The sequence below is a fragment of the Polistes dominula genome, unplaced genomic scaffold, assembly GCF_049000335.1.
Source record: "Polistes dominula isolate Pdom_NZ unplaced genomic scaffold, Pdom_raw_medaka contig_31, whole genome shotgun sequence".
Lineage (NCBI taxonomy): Eukaryota > Metazoa > Arthropoda > Insecta > Hymenoptera > Vespidae > Polistes > Polistes dominula.
In genome coordinates, this window is record NW_028300925.1 from 6,060,147 (window position 1) to 6,077,454 (window position 17,308).

Consider the following 17,308-nt stretch of genomic DNA (forward strand, 5'->3'; position numbering starts at 1 on the left):
TGGTGGTGGTTGTATGCACGAGTCACCACCTTACCGATTCTTCAGGATGAAGCTCTAAGAAGTTAAGCGCCGAAGGTTTCGAAGAAGGATACGAGAAGAAAATAGTTTCTTAAACTCGTCATAAAAACATTTTGAAGAAGCTAAAGATATTAGAAGGAAAGAGATAGAAATAAGGCACGTTATTTCGTTGAAACTGATGGAGAGGGAAGAATTTATGGGCGACAATTTAAATGATAAGTATTAAATAATACTATTTCGCTCGCGGAAAATGGCTAACTTTTTATGAATATTCTTCTCTCTTTCTTTCTCTCTCTATCTCTATTCCAGTATTTCCTTGTCACCAATAAAAAGTTTAACTTACGAGAAACGTTTTGAGCGAGCAAATACTTCCCAACGAGTATGAGCGTTTTATTTTTCCTTTTTTTTTTTTTTTTCATACAAAGAAAAAAAAGTCTTTGGAAAATTTATTCCGACACAATAATTATGGTCGTTTTATTTATTTGATTGAAAAAAGCAAAATGAATATTTATTTTTCTTATCGTTACATATTTCATGTTATTTGTATCCTTTAAATATGTAATTTTAATTAAATACGATTGACGATATTTATTTTTTAGAATATGTTCAATCAAAGTGAAATAAATATCGCATATTATAAAATTTCACATTTACATTTTATAATTTTTTATATATGAAAAATAAAATGTAAGAATATATTTATGAACGTTTTACGATTAATTTGAATTGAATTAGATGGGATTTGTGATATTTTAAATTATCTTCTCTAATAGTACATTTAACACGAGTAAGGTAAAAAGAAAAAAAGTAGAATAAATATAAGAATAAGAATAAGAAGAAGAAGAAAAGGTCCCTCAACTAAATGGACGCGTGGGCGTCGGCGAGCGTAGGTTTCACATTATGCAAGCAAATTACCTGATCGTAGAAACTACCGCTCCTGGTAATACAAGACGCAGATGCGTTTAGCGACAGATAAACGACAAGAGGCCAAATCCTACGGTCATCCTTCGAGGTTATTTTATCGACGACAATCCGCGAAAAGGTGTCCGTTGTCAACTAACAACATTGAGTTTATAATCTCTCGCGAAAATATGCCTCTTGTCTTCGAATATCTTTCAACGAGTTATAACAAAATATACATTTGCTCAATTAATTCTTAAATCTTTCTACTAATTTTTAAAAATATTATTTTATTATATCCTTAATCGTTCAAATATTAAATACACATTGAAATATTGATTACATTAATTAAAAAATATACCATTAAATACTACAAATTTTAATAATAAATTTTTGTTGTTTGTTTATTTATTCGCAAAGAAATTTTATTTCAAAAGGGTGATACGGAAATAAATTAATTATTTTATTTTTTTTTATACTTATATGTAATATACTTATGTTCTCAAACAATTTTGATATATAAAAATAAATTATATATACAATTTATATAATTATATAATATTATAGAATAATATATATATATGATATTATTAAATTATATATTTAAATTTTATAATTTATATAAAAAAATATACATTAAAAATTTCTTTTCGAAAAATTACATATAATTAATATATAAAAATTATAAAAATAACTCTAATTATTCCAACCGATAGTAATACTTTTAACAATTATCCACCTACATAGAAATAGCACAATAAAATTAATAATAATATGTATATGGATTTAAAAAAAAAAAAATTATTAATCGATCGATTTTTTACAGTAAAATTAATCGTCCGTGAACAGGATATGCATTTCGAATTTGCGTTACCTATAGGTGACCACTAATCCTTCCGGAAATTGCTTTCAAAACCGCGATGAGAATGAGAAGAAATCTCGCGTGAGTTGAGAGAATCAGTGAGAGTTAGTAACAGAGATTGAGAGGAGAGAGAGAGAGAGAGAGAGAGAGAGAGAGAGAGAGAGAGAGTGGCGATCACACGCACAGAGATTAGTCGTAAACGCGTTTGTAATCCCGTGTAAATCCCTACGATTCGTCGTAAGTCCATTAACGCTCTCGGAGAAACACGACCGCCGTCCCTGGAACGGACGGAATAGCATTATCGGTCCGGTAAACAAGTCCCCCCCTTCTCCTCCTACTCCTCTCTCTCATTTAGTTTCTCATTCTCTCATACTCTCTCTTACTCTCTCTCTCTCTCTCTCTCTCTCTCTCTCTATCTATCTATCTATCTCCGTCAATGGTACTCTCGACAAAATCGAGTTGTCTAACAGATTGCAGGGTATTGCTTTCTGGCGTAACTCCAAATCCTCCGTTTTTGTGGTTGTTTTCTCCGCCTTCTTCTTTCCTTGTCGAAATTTCGTAAGAAAAGTTTACCTCTCTCAGTATCATCTATTTATCTCTCAATTTATCTCCATTTTCATCTCTCTTTCTTTCTCTTTGTCTCTGTTTTCTTTTCTTAAAACGTTTTGAAAAGTTGAAAGAATTATGACTATCGTTATCAACTTTAATTTTTCTATTAGTTAAATATATCTGTATAACTTATACCCGATAAACGTGTTTTAAATCATTCGTATACGATATAGATAAAAGTTATGAGAATATGATAAAAATAAGAAAGAAGATGAAAATAATTTGAAAATAAGTACGACTTGTAAAATTAATAAACCAAGTTTGAAAGTATGAATAATAGTTCTATCGAAGAAATTTATTCTCACGTTACACTTTGTCGGCTAGTTAAAGGAAAAATGGAAAAAAAGAAAAAGGGGAAAAAAACGTATGTGCATGCATGTTTTGAAATAACATAAGATATTATTTCCAGTATGCATTAATTAAATATTTCTAATCCGTTCTAATGAACGGATACCACAGCAAGTTGACAAATGCATGCGAATAACGTAATTACCAACGCTTTTTTAAACGGTCAAATAAAATCATGACTAACATTAATAAGAGAAACAATAATTATAAGCTCGTTTCAATTTTTCTATCACTTTTGTTTCACGTAAAACAACGAGAAGAATAAGAAAAAGAAGAAGAAGAAGAAGAAGAAGAAGAAGAAGAAAGGTTGTCTCTTTGTTATTGTGTTAGAAGCTATCATTTTCCCTTGGTGAAAGAGACGAGTACGAAAGGAACTGAAGAAGGTGAAGGTGGAGGTAGATGACGACGACGATGAAGTAGTACTGAGTTGTGTCGGCCGCGAGGTGTACACACTTTGCACGAAACGATGCAATTACGCGGGTAATGAAGGAACTTTCCTGAGAAGGTTATCTTTCGTCAAGTCACGGCCGTAATGCCAACATTCTCCAAGGCCAATGTCAAAGAAGAAGAAGAAGAAGAGAAGACTTTCTACCCGAACTTAGAACCTTATCGAACTCAACTATCTTTTTCTTCCTTTTCTTACTTTCCATCTCTGATTCTCTTTCTCTTTATTTTTCCTTTCCTCATCTTATCCACAATTACCCTATAAGAATATCTCCTTGAATTTTATTTTTAGGACCAACCTATATCAAACTTTTATGATTCATCTTTAATACTTTCGCAAAATTATTCTTGGTAAATGTTTCCTTTTTCTAATTAATTCCATAATTTTATTCTAACGATTTTGCTTGGAATCTTTTTATATTTTTTAATGAAAGTATCTACTAGATTTGTGTGTAATTAAAATAAAAAATAATATTTTCATATATTTATAAGATCCTCGCGACGACAGAAAAAAAAACGTTTGATTCGTGAATATGAATTACTAAACGAGATGCATTTTTCCTCTATCGATAAATTCAGTTTTTAATTATACGTGTCTCGCGGTGATGTTCATTGAAAGAAAAAAAAAAAAAGAAAATCTTTCCCCGGAGGAGGGATGAAATTAACGATAAAATCTTCGAAAGTAAATTAATTACCTTTTGCTAACGTCGCGTTTTTTTTCCTCACTGATAAAACTCGTAATAACGTAAATGTCTGCTTATAAACGAGTCAAACAATTACCAGGAAGAGAGAGAGAGAGAAGAGAAAGCAACGGAACTGTCCTTTGCAAATGACAAGACAATCTCATTGTCAGTTTAATCCACGAAATCGATATTGCTAGCAGATTATGTAGAAAGACAGTGTAATTAAATGTTGCGTTCGTTTCTTCAGTATGGTACATCGAACATATCTAAAAAAAAAAACATCGAACGCGTGCTTTGTTCGATTCAAATATAAAATTTGAAATTCACATTGAATAATATTATAACATTGATTTAAAAATCGTCTCTAATATTTATCTTAAAAAAAAATAAAATAAAATATTTAATACCTTAAAATTTTTATCTAATAATAAAAAGATCTTAAATAATAAGTAATAAAAAATAAATCCACTTAGAGTTTGATTTAAAAAATAATTTCTAAAGTTGCGATTAATATTTAAATCATTCACTTTAAAATACCACATTTTTATTTAATTTTAAATAATTTGATTAATAATGAAATTCTTCAAAGTACGGAACAATGTAATCAAAGTCTACTTTGTGTTGGATTAAAATAATAATTTTAAAAAGTATACGATTCTTTGAAACAAAAAGGAATTAGTCCGATGGTTAAATATATATAAGATGAAAAGGTTTAAATCAAATGAGGTACTTTAAATCAGCTCTCGCGTCTGTTTCGCCTAGTGAAACGACTTAAATGCGGTTCATTTAGCAGCAATCTCGGTCATGATTATGAAGTTAAGAAATCGAGAGAGTTCTTAGCTAATTAATACAAACGAGCGGCTTTGCGTTCATGGAGATAGACATCTCGAGCTATTACAGGCGTTTCATTTTTTTTTTCTTCTTATTTTTCTTTTTCTAGTTTACGAAGTCCTCCTTTCTATCCCGAGAGTTTTATATAAACGGTGCGTCGTACGTATATACTTACATCCTTTTAATTCTTTTCACGTGTTTATACGTGTATCAGCTGTTCATTTGTTACTTCGTTAAAAGACAATTTTTCTTTCATAGGCTTATTAACGAACAAGATTCAATAGTTCATTTGTAAATCGTATTTTTTTTTCCATTTTTTTCTAATTACGTATTCATTACTAATTAGTTCATGTATATAATGTAAGATTAAAGCATGGGAAGAAAAAAAAGAAACGGTATAATACCTATTCACTAAACACTATGATTCTATAAATGGTTAACGTTAATAAATAAACGAGAAAGTAACTTACACAAGCTTGTATTCGTATTTCATCAATTAGTACGATTCGAAATGACTATTAGCATAATGCAAATAATTGTCCTACACTTTTTAAAGCGCATCCAAACTTTGTAACGATTTAATGTCATAAGATCTTGATCGTATACAACACGATGAAAACCTGTTTCTAAACAGTTTCCAAGAAATAATACGGGTACGTTATCGCCTTTATCTAATTCCTTTCACATCGTGTTTCTTTATCGCATAAATTTGTCATGGTTTAACGCATTAGATCCAAATTATTTCACGTACCTGAATACGATACTTCCAATCTTTCATTAAAAAAAAGGAAATCGAATCATAATCAATACTTATTAAATTTCATGTTCGTTATGGTTATAAGTTTATCAAAATTACTCGGGCGAACGGTATAATTTTCTTGTCGCGTGTACATAGACCTATTGACCCATATAAAAAAAAACAAAGAAATGAGAAAAACGATATTAATTAATCATTCGATTAATCGTATGTGATGAAGATATATTATTATTATATCACATTTTGTATCATTTATAATAAATTTTTTGGCGTGCAAGTAAAAAAAAGGAATCAACGGTACTAAAAAAAGAAATAAAGAAAAAAAAATCAATCTTTACAATCGTACAATCGAAATATTTGGGCATACTGATGTAAAAAAAAAAAACCAAAAGCAGCAACAAAAATCTACACGTGCTATACACCATAATTTATTCTCAAGTTGGTCGTTTTTTCACGTTGCTACAGGATCGAAGGTAGAGCTTTAATAACTAGGTGTCCGTCATCTAAAACGAAAGACCACTTTCGAAATATTCAAATCAGCGTTCGTGGAAGCGACACGCACCGAGAGTCGTCGGGGATAGGGCCTATAAATAATTATGGCAGTGACGAATAATTTCTACCTGAACTCAAGTTGCCTCTGGCTAAACATACGTTACTTCCATCGCCACCGTCATCGCAACCATTGCTATAATAATCAGACACATCGCATAGCATCGCATCCCATCGCATCGTATCGATCGAACGATCAATCGATCGATCGATCGGTAGGACGACTTATTTTTTATGAAATTAGCCAATGGCTAAAAAGATCGATCGATCCGATTGGATCTTCGACAACTTGACAATGTAAGTCGAAATACATGAACCTTTAAATTTACTTCAAAGAATTTCTGTCAATCAGAAATAATATCGTATATATTAAATGTATTAATCATTTCTTTTTCATCGAATATATTGAAAAAATAATATTATATCTTTCCCTTTATATATGTCTATATTTTTTTTAAACTATATATTCAACCGAGTTTAAATTAGTTTGAAACTACGTGGAAAGTCCAGCACCGTGGTAACTCGGCGACACGATTTCATTTAATGTATTTCAATAACGACGTTTTAAACTTCCAATCGTTCGTCTAGCGACGAAATAAATCAAGAGAAACGAATAAAAGTAATAAAAAAAAAAGAAACAAAAAGAAAGGTATAGGTATATTTCTCATAGAATTACAAAAGAGATTATTGAACCGTGGATTTCGAAGTTCCAATAATATCGAAACATAAATTCCGAATTAAAAGAAGTTTATCATTAATTTTTTTTAGATAAAATTGTCAACAAGATTTTTGAGAGATTACCTCTCTCTCTTTCCATTCAATATTCCTAACACTTATTTCTCCTTTCTCTTTTCTCCAAGAAGAAGAGAAGAAGAAGTAGAAATAATTCATTCGTTGAAGTTAACGTTTCCTGATCCCTTAAACAGCATCTAGCACACGATTTATCCCATCCACCATTTCGAAGAGTATATAAAACCCCATTTTCTCTTCCTTGACTTGAAACGAACGAAGTGCTCGAGATCGAAGAAGGTTCGGTTCGATCGAGAAGATCGTGCCCTCGTTACGGTACTTCGATCGCGTTGCAAAGGGTGAGCACAATACCGGAATAAATCGTGTAGCGTCGCGAGCGCAAGAGAACGAAAAAGAAAAAGAGAGAGAGAGAGAGAGAGAGATCGTTTCCAAGGCGATTATAATAAATCGCCCGGAAGAACATTGAAATTGTCGGGCAACGATTAAAGTACCTATTGTCGAGGATAAAGTACGAGTATCTCTTTGCACGATGAGAGAAAGAAAGAAAGAGAGAGAGAGAGAGAGAGAGAGAGAGAGAATGCAGGAGAGCGTGCGCGCGCGCGCACGCCGCCTTTGGCCTAAGCGCAATAAGAGTCCCATTCTCTCTTTTTCTTAATTTTTTTTTCTCTCTTTTCTCTTCATTTTCTCTCTTATTCTCTCATTTTTTTCATTCCTCTCTTATTCTTTGTTTCTCGTTAGACAATTTCACGTCCAGCATCCAGCACGTCCATTATCGTGCAGCTGCGCTCATCATGGGCGGTCTTCACGGCTCTCTATAAGAGTGAAAGAGAGAATGAGAGAGACGAGACGTTAAAGGAAGTAACAGCGAGCCCGTTGTTGAAAGTAATCAAATTAAGGAATTCTCACGTCAGGTTTGAATCATAAAAATCCATCGAACCCCGCAACCGACCAATCCGTTAGATTTTCAACGATAGAAATAAACTTCTTGTCTATTCGATTAGGAGAACACTCGCATTAGATGTCTGATTAAAAGAAGAGAACATTCTTTTCCGTGATTTTATATCATCTTGATCGAAACTTCTTCTTCTCATACCTTTTTTATCGATTTTCTTCAAAAAATTAAAAGTTATATAAATAATCCTAATCATACGAAAGAATTTATTGGTTTTTTTTTATTTTGACGATGATGGTAAATTTAAACAACAGAAATAATATTTATATACTCATAAAACAAGGATTTTAATTATTTGTTCTCTCGTGTAAAATATATATGTTCGAATTATTGGGTTGGCAAGAAAGTAATTTTGGTTTTCTAGTGTGAAATAAAACTCTGTTGATTCTATACAAAAAATGAAATTTAAATTAAATAACTAAATTTTATTAACTTTCTATACAAAAAATGAACTTTAAATTAAACAACTAAAAAATTCTAACATTAACAAAAGAATAATAAAACAAACATAACACTATCTATTGGTGCAAGCCGAAATTACTTTCTTGCCAATCCAAGAAATCATTTATTCTATTAAAAATAGAATGATTTTATTCAGTATTTTATTCGGAAAATATGTGTGGAAAGTGGTTAAAAGGTGGTCGGAGAAAATTAGAGACGAACGAGTAGGATTAGACGAAGGGCTAAGCAATTTCGTAAAGGAAAAGATAAAGGGAGACGGAAAGACGGAGCCTGTCACTGGACTAGATTGTTCTGTAGGTTGTTACAAGAGGAGGGAATGAAACGAAAGTGGACAGAGAGACTCTGGACGAATCCAATTATACCCCCTACAATAGGATCAACCAAGTAAGTACTCTCCCTTTTCTCTACTTCGCTTTACGCCTAACATCGTCATTTCCGTTCTACATTCAAGACGATAGAAATACGAGGAATGCGTTAAAGATAAATCAATAATCTTCTAACTTAGTACAGTAAGTATTATAATCTTATTTTTATTATAATAAAAAATCATTGAAATAATAATAATAATAAATGTTTTGTACGTGAGGAAATAATATTAAGAAATATATCTATAAATCTAAAATAATTTATTTTAAAAAAAAATATCACGTTAAGAACTAACTCTTGCTTACTCCTACGCTAAGAACAATGTAGCAAATCAAAATCTAGATAATATATTAGAGTTACAATATAAGTAGCATGAAGATAAATAAAATCATTGAAATAACAATGGCGATTTGAATGAAAAAATAAACGAGATTTGAAAGAACCATAAGTCAAAACAAAGATTTCTTTTATAAATTATTCTGACTTGTATATATATAATCCAAGACTATTCTAGAAATGATATAATATCTTAGCGAGTTACGAGTTTACCTTCTTGATATCCCCCCATGGGATATACGTTAAACGGCGATCGACAAAGAAAAGCAAAGAGAAAAGTAACAAATCAGCGATACTGCGAAATAAATGGAGCGATACGAAGAGTCCGCTTAAAAAGGAAACACACCGTCAGAAAGAGAGAGAGAGAGAGAGAGAGATTATACTCTTTACGAGTCAGGATAACGGCCGATGATTACCGCTTACCAATGATTTATGCGAAGAACGTGCTTAAGTTTTTTGCAATAAAAGCTATGAGAAATGTCGAATATATCGTGTCGATTGATTTTCAAGCAATTTCATAAGTAACCTGAACCAGAAGTGCCTGATTTTGTGTAAACGAGGCCACGAAAAAAGTGCTAAGAATTTATCACGCGATATAAGAAAAAAAAGGGTCTACTTAGGTAAAGAAAATGATGAAATCAATCGATTTTTTGTCGTTGCTCGTTCGTTGTTTCTCCTCAATGATCTCTTGGAAGATTACAAAATTATTTTAAACGATCCTTCTTTATACGTAAATTTTAATTTATTTTTACTCGTTTTTTTTCTTCCACGTTAAGAGGCGGTGACAATACGGAAGCTCGTTGTGTATGTGCGTGGAAACTGGTTTCGTACGATGGGAACTTCATCTTTCTCGAATAATAAAGTTGCTTCTCTCGCGAAGACTTTCCTACACGAATAAATACTCACTTTGCACCTGCGTTGTAAGCGACGAAGTTTACTACGTTTCTATCGAATAAATCGACGTTCCGATCTACCGACATCACTTAACGATCTTTCGCTAAATTATTACCAAGTTTCAACCAACACACACACACACACACATATGTACATAAGCGCAAATAATTCGATAGAATAACGAATTAATTACCATCTCTGTGCGAGAACGATGAATAATTCCATGTACATACTTGTACAGTAATAACCTTCCTGAAAATTTATATGTTACACGATTCAAATCACCAAATAAGCTTTTCAAATATCTTCAACTAGTTTACACTCAAAAAAGGAGAAACAAAAAGAGAGAGAAAGATGAAAAGTAAAGAGGTATTTCGCTTTTAGAAAATTTATTCGTTCTAATTCCTTTTTCGTATACAAAGTAGAAGCATATACATATATATATATATATATGACCGTAATTTAATAAACATGTTTTCCCCCTTTCTTGTGAAAATGAATATATTCGACTGAAACTCTTAGAAGGTTAAATAAAGGTTAAATTTCGTATAATATCATATAATATTACGGAGAAGACATTTCCTCACGAATAAATATAATAACGGCGAACAACTTTTCGACGTGAAATGCAATCATAACCGGATAGGAGGAGAGTATCATCAACTCGAAATGATTAACATTCGCATAAATTTCTATATATTATGTATGAAGTCAAAAAGGTTGTTGGTTGAAGAGAAGGAGGAATAAAAAAAAAATAAAAGTAGGAAAGAACGAAGTAGTCGTGGGGGATATAGTAAAGGAAGAGTAGAGCATGATGAAGGACCGGAAGGGTTATAGAGAAACAGGATAAGAAGGGTAAAGAAAAAGGGGAGAAGAGGGTTAAAGGGAGGAGGTTAGAGAGTAAAGAAAAGCGACCACCTATATGTAAGCTCAGCGATTGGCTGGTAGCCGATATAGCGGCAAGAAGACCTGTTATTAAGGTCAATGGGCTTAAAATGTTTTAACCGTCATGCTCTTTACGACGTACTCATGCTCTCTCTTTCTCTTACGTCTCTCTTGCTCGTGCAAATATCCACCTTTCGAAGGATCTCTCTCTCTCTCGCACAATTTCTCGATGGCTCTCATCCTCACTTCTCTTACTCTCTCTTACTCTCTCTCTCTCTTTCTCTTATTCTCTCTTTCTTGCGTTCTTTCACTAAACATCGTTCATCGATCCCTGAAAGCACTCCGAGGTAATTGCACATAATCACACCCGTAGTTGTTACGAGAGCGAGTCGGCAGATGCACATTTTTTGCGACTCTTTCACTCTTTATATGTATATGTGTATATATATATATCTTATTCTCTCTTTCTTTCTTTCTGCATTCTGAAGCGCGTCGTCTTCTCTCTGAAGTTGAAGGATGCAAAAAAGGGGATCGAGATAAGGCGTTCCGCTTTTGCCCCTGTACGAAAGCAATGCTCAAACGTAGCCGTTTCTCTCCCTGTCTTTTCTTCCTTTCTCCTCTCTTTCTTTATTTCTTTCCTTCCTTTCTTTTTTCTTTCTTTCTTACTCTTCTTCACGAATTGGAGATGTAATTTGTTCGCACGCAGAAGAAACCCCGACGTGATATACGTCGGTGGTATAACGTAGACTACTATGATCGCGTGGAAACGATGCCCGACGAATGCAAGAAACACAAACCACCGGTTCCCGCTTTAATGCGAACGTGATTTATAGTTCAACGTTAAACTGCTACGATATCGCATACGTTATCTCGCGCGAAAACCCTTTACACGTGCGAGAGAGTTAGTTTTGCCCGGGTTAGTAGTAGTAGTAGTAGTAGTAATAGTTAACTATTTAAATGAATAAGAAAAATTCAAGACTCTTTCTCTCTCTCTCTCTGTCCCCTCTCTCTCTCTCTCTCTGTCCCTCTCTCTTTCTCTCTCTCTCTCTCTCTCTCTCTCTCTATCTATCTATCTATCTATCTATCTATCTATCTATCTATCTATCTATCTATCTATCTATCTATCTATCTATCTATCTATCTATCTATCTATCTATCTATCTATCTATCTATCTATCTATCTATCTATCTATCTATCTATCTATCTATCTATCTATCTATCTATCTATCTATCTATCTATCTATCTATCTATCTATCTATCTATCTATCTATCTATCTATCTATCTATCTATCTATCTATCTATCTACTCACTAAAATCAGATATATCAAGTAAAGTCGATAAATTATAACGAATTGAATTATTTCCTTTTAATATACATATATATATATTTATGTATGAATATATAATATCGAAGATTAATCAAATAGTCAAATCGTATATTATAATGAAATTGCAAAATGAACGAGCGACGATTTGAGAGACATCGTTGCAAAAGTGGGTCGACGATGAAAGCTCGACGAGCCAGCTGGAAACGTGTTTCATAATTAATTAAAATGGATGGTACGTTTGGCTCGACGAAGATAAAGATATTATCCGGCAGCAGATTTCAACTGAATCTGCAAATGGAAATTAATGTAGAGAGAAAGAGAGAAACATAAAGAGAGAGAGAGAGAGGGAGAGAGAAAGAGAGTAATCATGACATTTTCCATTTCATTTTGCAAAAACGTCGTTATTAAATCACTCTCATAACCTATGTAGGTGATGAGAAAATACACGGGGTGTTAGCCGTATCCTAAAATGTATTGAAGTTAATACGAATAATTTTAAATCCTTTTAAAATACACGTTTCGCAACACATGTCGTAATCAAAATTGATCCATTAAAAAAAGAAAAAAAAGAAATCGGTAAAAATAAATAACTTAAAAGAAGTATAATCTCGACATTTCGGATAAAGCAACTTATAAAAATAATATATATTGTACTCGTTGAAATATTATTATTTTTGAGTGATATTATTTTGAGGATTTAAACGAAATGCAACGATTTGTATGGAAAGAAAAAGAATAAAGAAAAAAAAATGAATAATAACGATAATAGACGATAATACTCGAACTCTCATTACTCGTTCTTTCGTTCGATGGTAGTATAACGATAAAGACAGGTGATGTTTTAAATGGATTCTTGAAGATGAGCCCTTAAGAATAGCTATATATGTATATAAGGAACATAATGATGCCGAGGTAATTCTCTTAACGAGCAGGTACAGTCAACGAAAGAATTTCACCGCTTGATGAATCTTAGGTACCCTTGTATTTAAAAATCACCCAAAAAATTTTTCTCAACGCGTCACGCGCCCATAAAGTTATTTCTTTTTTTTTTGTTTTCAACTATACTCAACAAACAATATCTCTAAATGAAAACGTAATTACTTAATTAACGTTAATTACGAACAAATTACAGTACGTTGATTTTTTTTGTCGTTCACAGCAAAAATTTTTTCGAACAATATTTTATTAATTTTTCTACGCTTGTAAAATTACAAAATTATTTAATTAAAAGAATTATATATATGCATATTTCATTACAGGAGAAAAAAGATATAAAATGACAGACAATTTATGTTAAAAACTTTTCTCCAGATGAAAATAAATGTCAACGTATTAGCAGAAGAGGACTTTCCATAACGCGTATTTCTCTCTTACAAGTCCAAAAACGAGAAGATGGAAAAATGTTGGAACGCGTGCTGTTTGCCAAGAAACTCCTGGCAAACGTAATTCTTGAGCGTTGGAAACCCTCGCCGCGAGAATTCCGACACCTACCTTTCTACGACAAGCACCACCACCACCAACAACAACATTTTACACACGAACCACCGTCCCCTTGGCAAGTACTAGTCCATTTAGTTACGTTTTTCTACCTTCGCGCCCCCGCCATTCCCAGTCTCATATAATTGGCCCATTTAGCAACCGCTTTATCCTATTTTCCTTTCGATTACATGCAGAACGATCCATAGTAGCATACTTGCTTATTTCCTTCATTAGCAAGGATTCGTTAATTGTTTCATTGGTGACACCTAAAGCGCAACTAAAATAATCTAAGTATTTCTATACTCGCTTTATATAAATATATATGTATATGGAACGACCTTCATTAACGACAAAGAACAAAACTTAACTATACCGTTTCACCTTATTCAATTTAACCTTACGAAATCCTGCTAATTAATTCCTTGATCGAGAATTTAGAAATAAAAAATAAGAAGAACCAGTGGTACCCAAAGTGTTCACCACCTCCGCCTTTTGTTCCCACCGTAAAATATTGATCAATTTACATCATTTTAATTCTATTATCGATTTATTAATTGTGTTTTCAATAATTCATATAATAAAATAAAAAAAGACAAGAATAAAAAAATAAATTCACGATCACCAACAGTCTAATCCATCCAACAAATTATTAAAATTAATTGAATTGTTTTTTTTTTTTTTTTTGAGTGATTTCGAATATATTTTATATATTCTTTTACCTAATTTTTTTTTTAAATCAGTAGCCATTTTAAAAAGTGAGAAAATCTGATTTCATCAAAGGTACTGAACGATCTATAAAATTTGAGAACCACTATATTATAGTGTCTTACGAATTTAAAACGACCGGTTCTCCTGTTTTAATATGATTATTATCTATCTTTCGATCAAGAATAAAATCGTTAACCATTAAATGTTATAGGTTATTGTTAATGGTGTCTCTTAAGATGATAATATTAAAATAGAGATAGAGATAGTGAGAAAAATATCATGTATCTTTAAGGATCGTATGATCGAAATTCGGTTAAATAAATATCTGGAGAAGTTGGAGAGAGAGAGAGAGAGAGAGAGAGAGAGAGATCCTTACGGTAGATATAATTATTGAAATACGGATAGGTAACAGTGTAATTAATTTGTCCGACACGAACGTTAAAACGATCGCGATACGAGTACTCTAGTGGCCGTCGGGGAACCACCGAGATGAAAACGTTCCAAATAGATAGCGCGCTACCGCCATCGTAATAAGAACTCCAATGGATCCGAATGAGACCGCACGAACCACCAATTACTACAATGATAATGATTCCACTCGCAATATTCCTATCACGAACTCTAGACATATTTATTGTACGAACGTTGAAAGCTTTACGAGCTGCCTGGTAATCAACGTTTCGTGGTTGAATTAAACTTGAAATCTAAATGTACTTAGAAAATCTAACAGTAAGAAATAGTATTCTAGGTATTTTATTATCTTTAGATAATGAATATCAAACTAACGAATCAATTTAAACATTATTTTAATGTTAAAGGATTACATGAGGACATTGTTTTCACTAAAAGAGGAGAGCTTAACGAATGTCCGATGATACTTGACTTCAAAATGGAATAACAAATTTAATTTACAAAAAAAACGTGATAAAAAAAAGAAAAATTAATATTATACGTTTAAAGCATTTTTTTTTTAAATTAATTACATTAATATCCTACTATAATAAAAATTGTAACAAAATGAAGCAAAAAAATAATAAATAAACATATTAACATCATTTCCCTTTACAATGGGACAATAATTTAAAATGACAATTCAATCTGATATTAAAACATCCTCATAAATCGTATTAAACGATTAACTATGTACATATATGACGTTACCGATCTTACTTTCTTAAAATCAATCGAGCGTAAAATCGTTCAAGTATGATCGTGATTTGCCGAAGGCAACTACTACTACTACTACTATTACTACTACTACTACTACTACTACTACTACTATCAGCCGCCCAATCGCCGAAGGACAGAAAAGTCTCAGTCGTTGTTATTGTCCCTGCTTGGGCCTTCTTGAAAAGAAAACCATAAGAGTTTCGTTTACAAGTTCCTTGAGAGTTGCGAGAGTTCGTGAACGATCGTGACAAGTATTTGGGCGTGATCGTCCTCCGAAAACCAGTTCCCTATAATCCCCCTTCACCCCACCCAACCCAAATCCCACCCCAATCTTTTTTCTTCAGGTTTGGCTCCTGCTCGCTTACTTTTCTACTCTCCTCTCCTCTCCTCTCCTCTCCTCTCTTCTCTTCTCTTCGTCTTTTCTCTTCGTACCCTCGGTCTTTCCTGGTTACGTATAAATATATACTATGTATGCATACGACCAAATGTTTCGATGAGGTATCCCATCGTTTTATTAGGCTACCAGTTATTATGATAATGCCTTTAGGTTTATTCTTTCTTTTCAGAACACCCTGTTCTCTTTTTGTTTGCTTCTTTTATGTATATATGTATGTATATATGTTTCACTCTTTTCTCTTTATCTGTTTTTTCTTTTTTAACGAACCACAAAAAAGTGGTTTGAACGAGAACGAGATACGACCTCGTGCAAACAACATAGATCAATATTCAAATTTCACCGCTCGATCTTGTCAAGTGCTTGACAATTTGACGTATATACGAGTTGTATAATATTACAAATTGTATAATAAAAAAAAAAGAAATAACAATTACTCGAGCAAATTGTAAAAAAAGATAAGAGGATCGTATTTTAAAAGTAACCTCAAATATTTTCTTATAATCAAATCAATAAGAATAATTAATAATCGTGAATAATTTATGAATAAAAGAAAGAACATAAATACAGAAAAAAAAATCTTATACTAATAAAATGAAAATAAGTATGATTTGATTGCAATAGAAAAGAAAATACAAAAAGAAACGAAAATAATCGAACGAGATAAGATTCGAAAACGAAAAATCTCGGTTAAGTCAATCGAGACGAAGATCGTATAGAAGAAGAAAAAAGAAGGAAATAAAAAAGGAAAAAAGAAAAAGAAGGATAAAAGATAAAGATGGGCGCCGTGTGAGGCGAGAATTCGAGTTGCGGCATTACAGAAACACGTTTGTAACCTAGCCGAGCAGGTTTTGGAGGGAACATTTGTGAGATAACTAGTCTGACGGCATACCCAACGGTCTCCTCGGCCTAATTCTCTTTCGACCATCTTCGTTCTTCTAATAGAGCTATACTAAGACACGAAAAGAAAGAAGGAAAGAGAGGAACGATATTATAGAAAATGAGAAAGCCCTTTCACCTCTTACATGTAGCCACGCGTCATCCGGTTTACCGAAAAGTCGACGATACGATACGAATTGCCCATATTTAAACTTAATTCGTGCCTTTGTACACAAAAATACCATTTATAATTTATCTTCATATAATTAAATATTTATTATCTGGAGTCCTATTAATTTTCAGTATTATCGAATCAGCATATAAATCTATTTCATTCTATATTTTCAAAGATAAACACAGAAATGATTGAACGTAAACAAGATTAAATAATAAAATAATAATTAATAACGTTTATTATTATTATTATTATTATTATTATTATTCTACGTTCGAGTTACCTAATCGTGTAAAATAATTTCATTGTTTTTCTCCATACAAAACATTATCGATAATAGAAGGTGTATTGTACATATGTCAATTATATGATATCCAATTAAAATATTAATTTGTGTACTACATCAACGGAATACGATTAAATAACAAATGGAAATTATCGAGATGATTGATATTATTGTACGATATTTAATAGAAAATAAAAAATAAAAAAATAAACAAAGAAATATAATAAAAAGAACAAAACA

General features: G+C 32.1%; 1 protein-coding gene across 4 annotated transcripts in view; it reads right to left on the minus strand.

Moving 5' to 3' along the window:
* Positions 1–17,308, minus strand: part of LOC107073811 (uncharacterized) — a 251,575-nt gene that overhangs the window by 146,820 nt on the left and 87,447 nt on the right. The window lies entirely within an intron of this gene.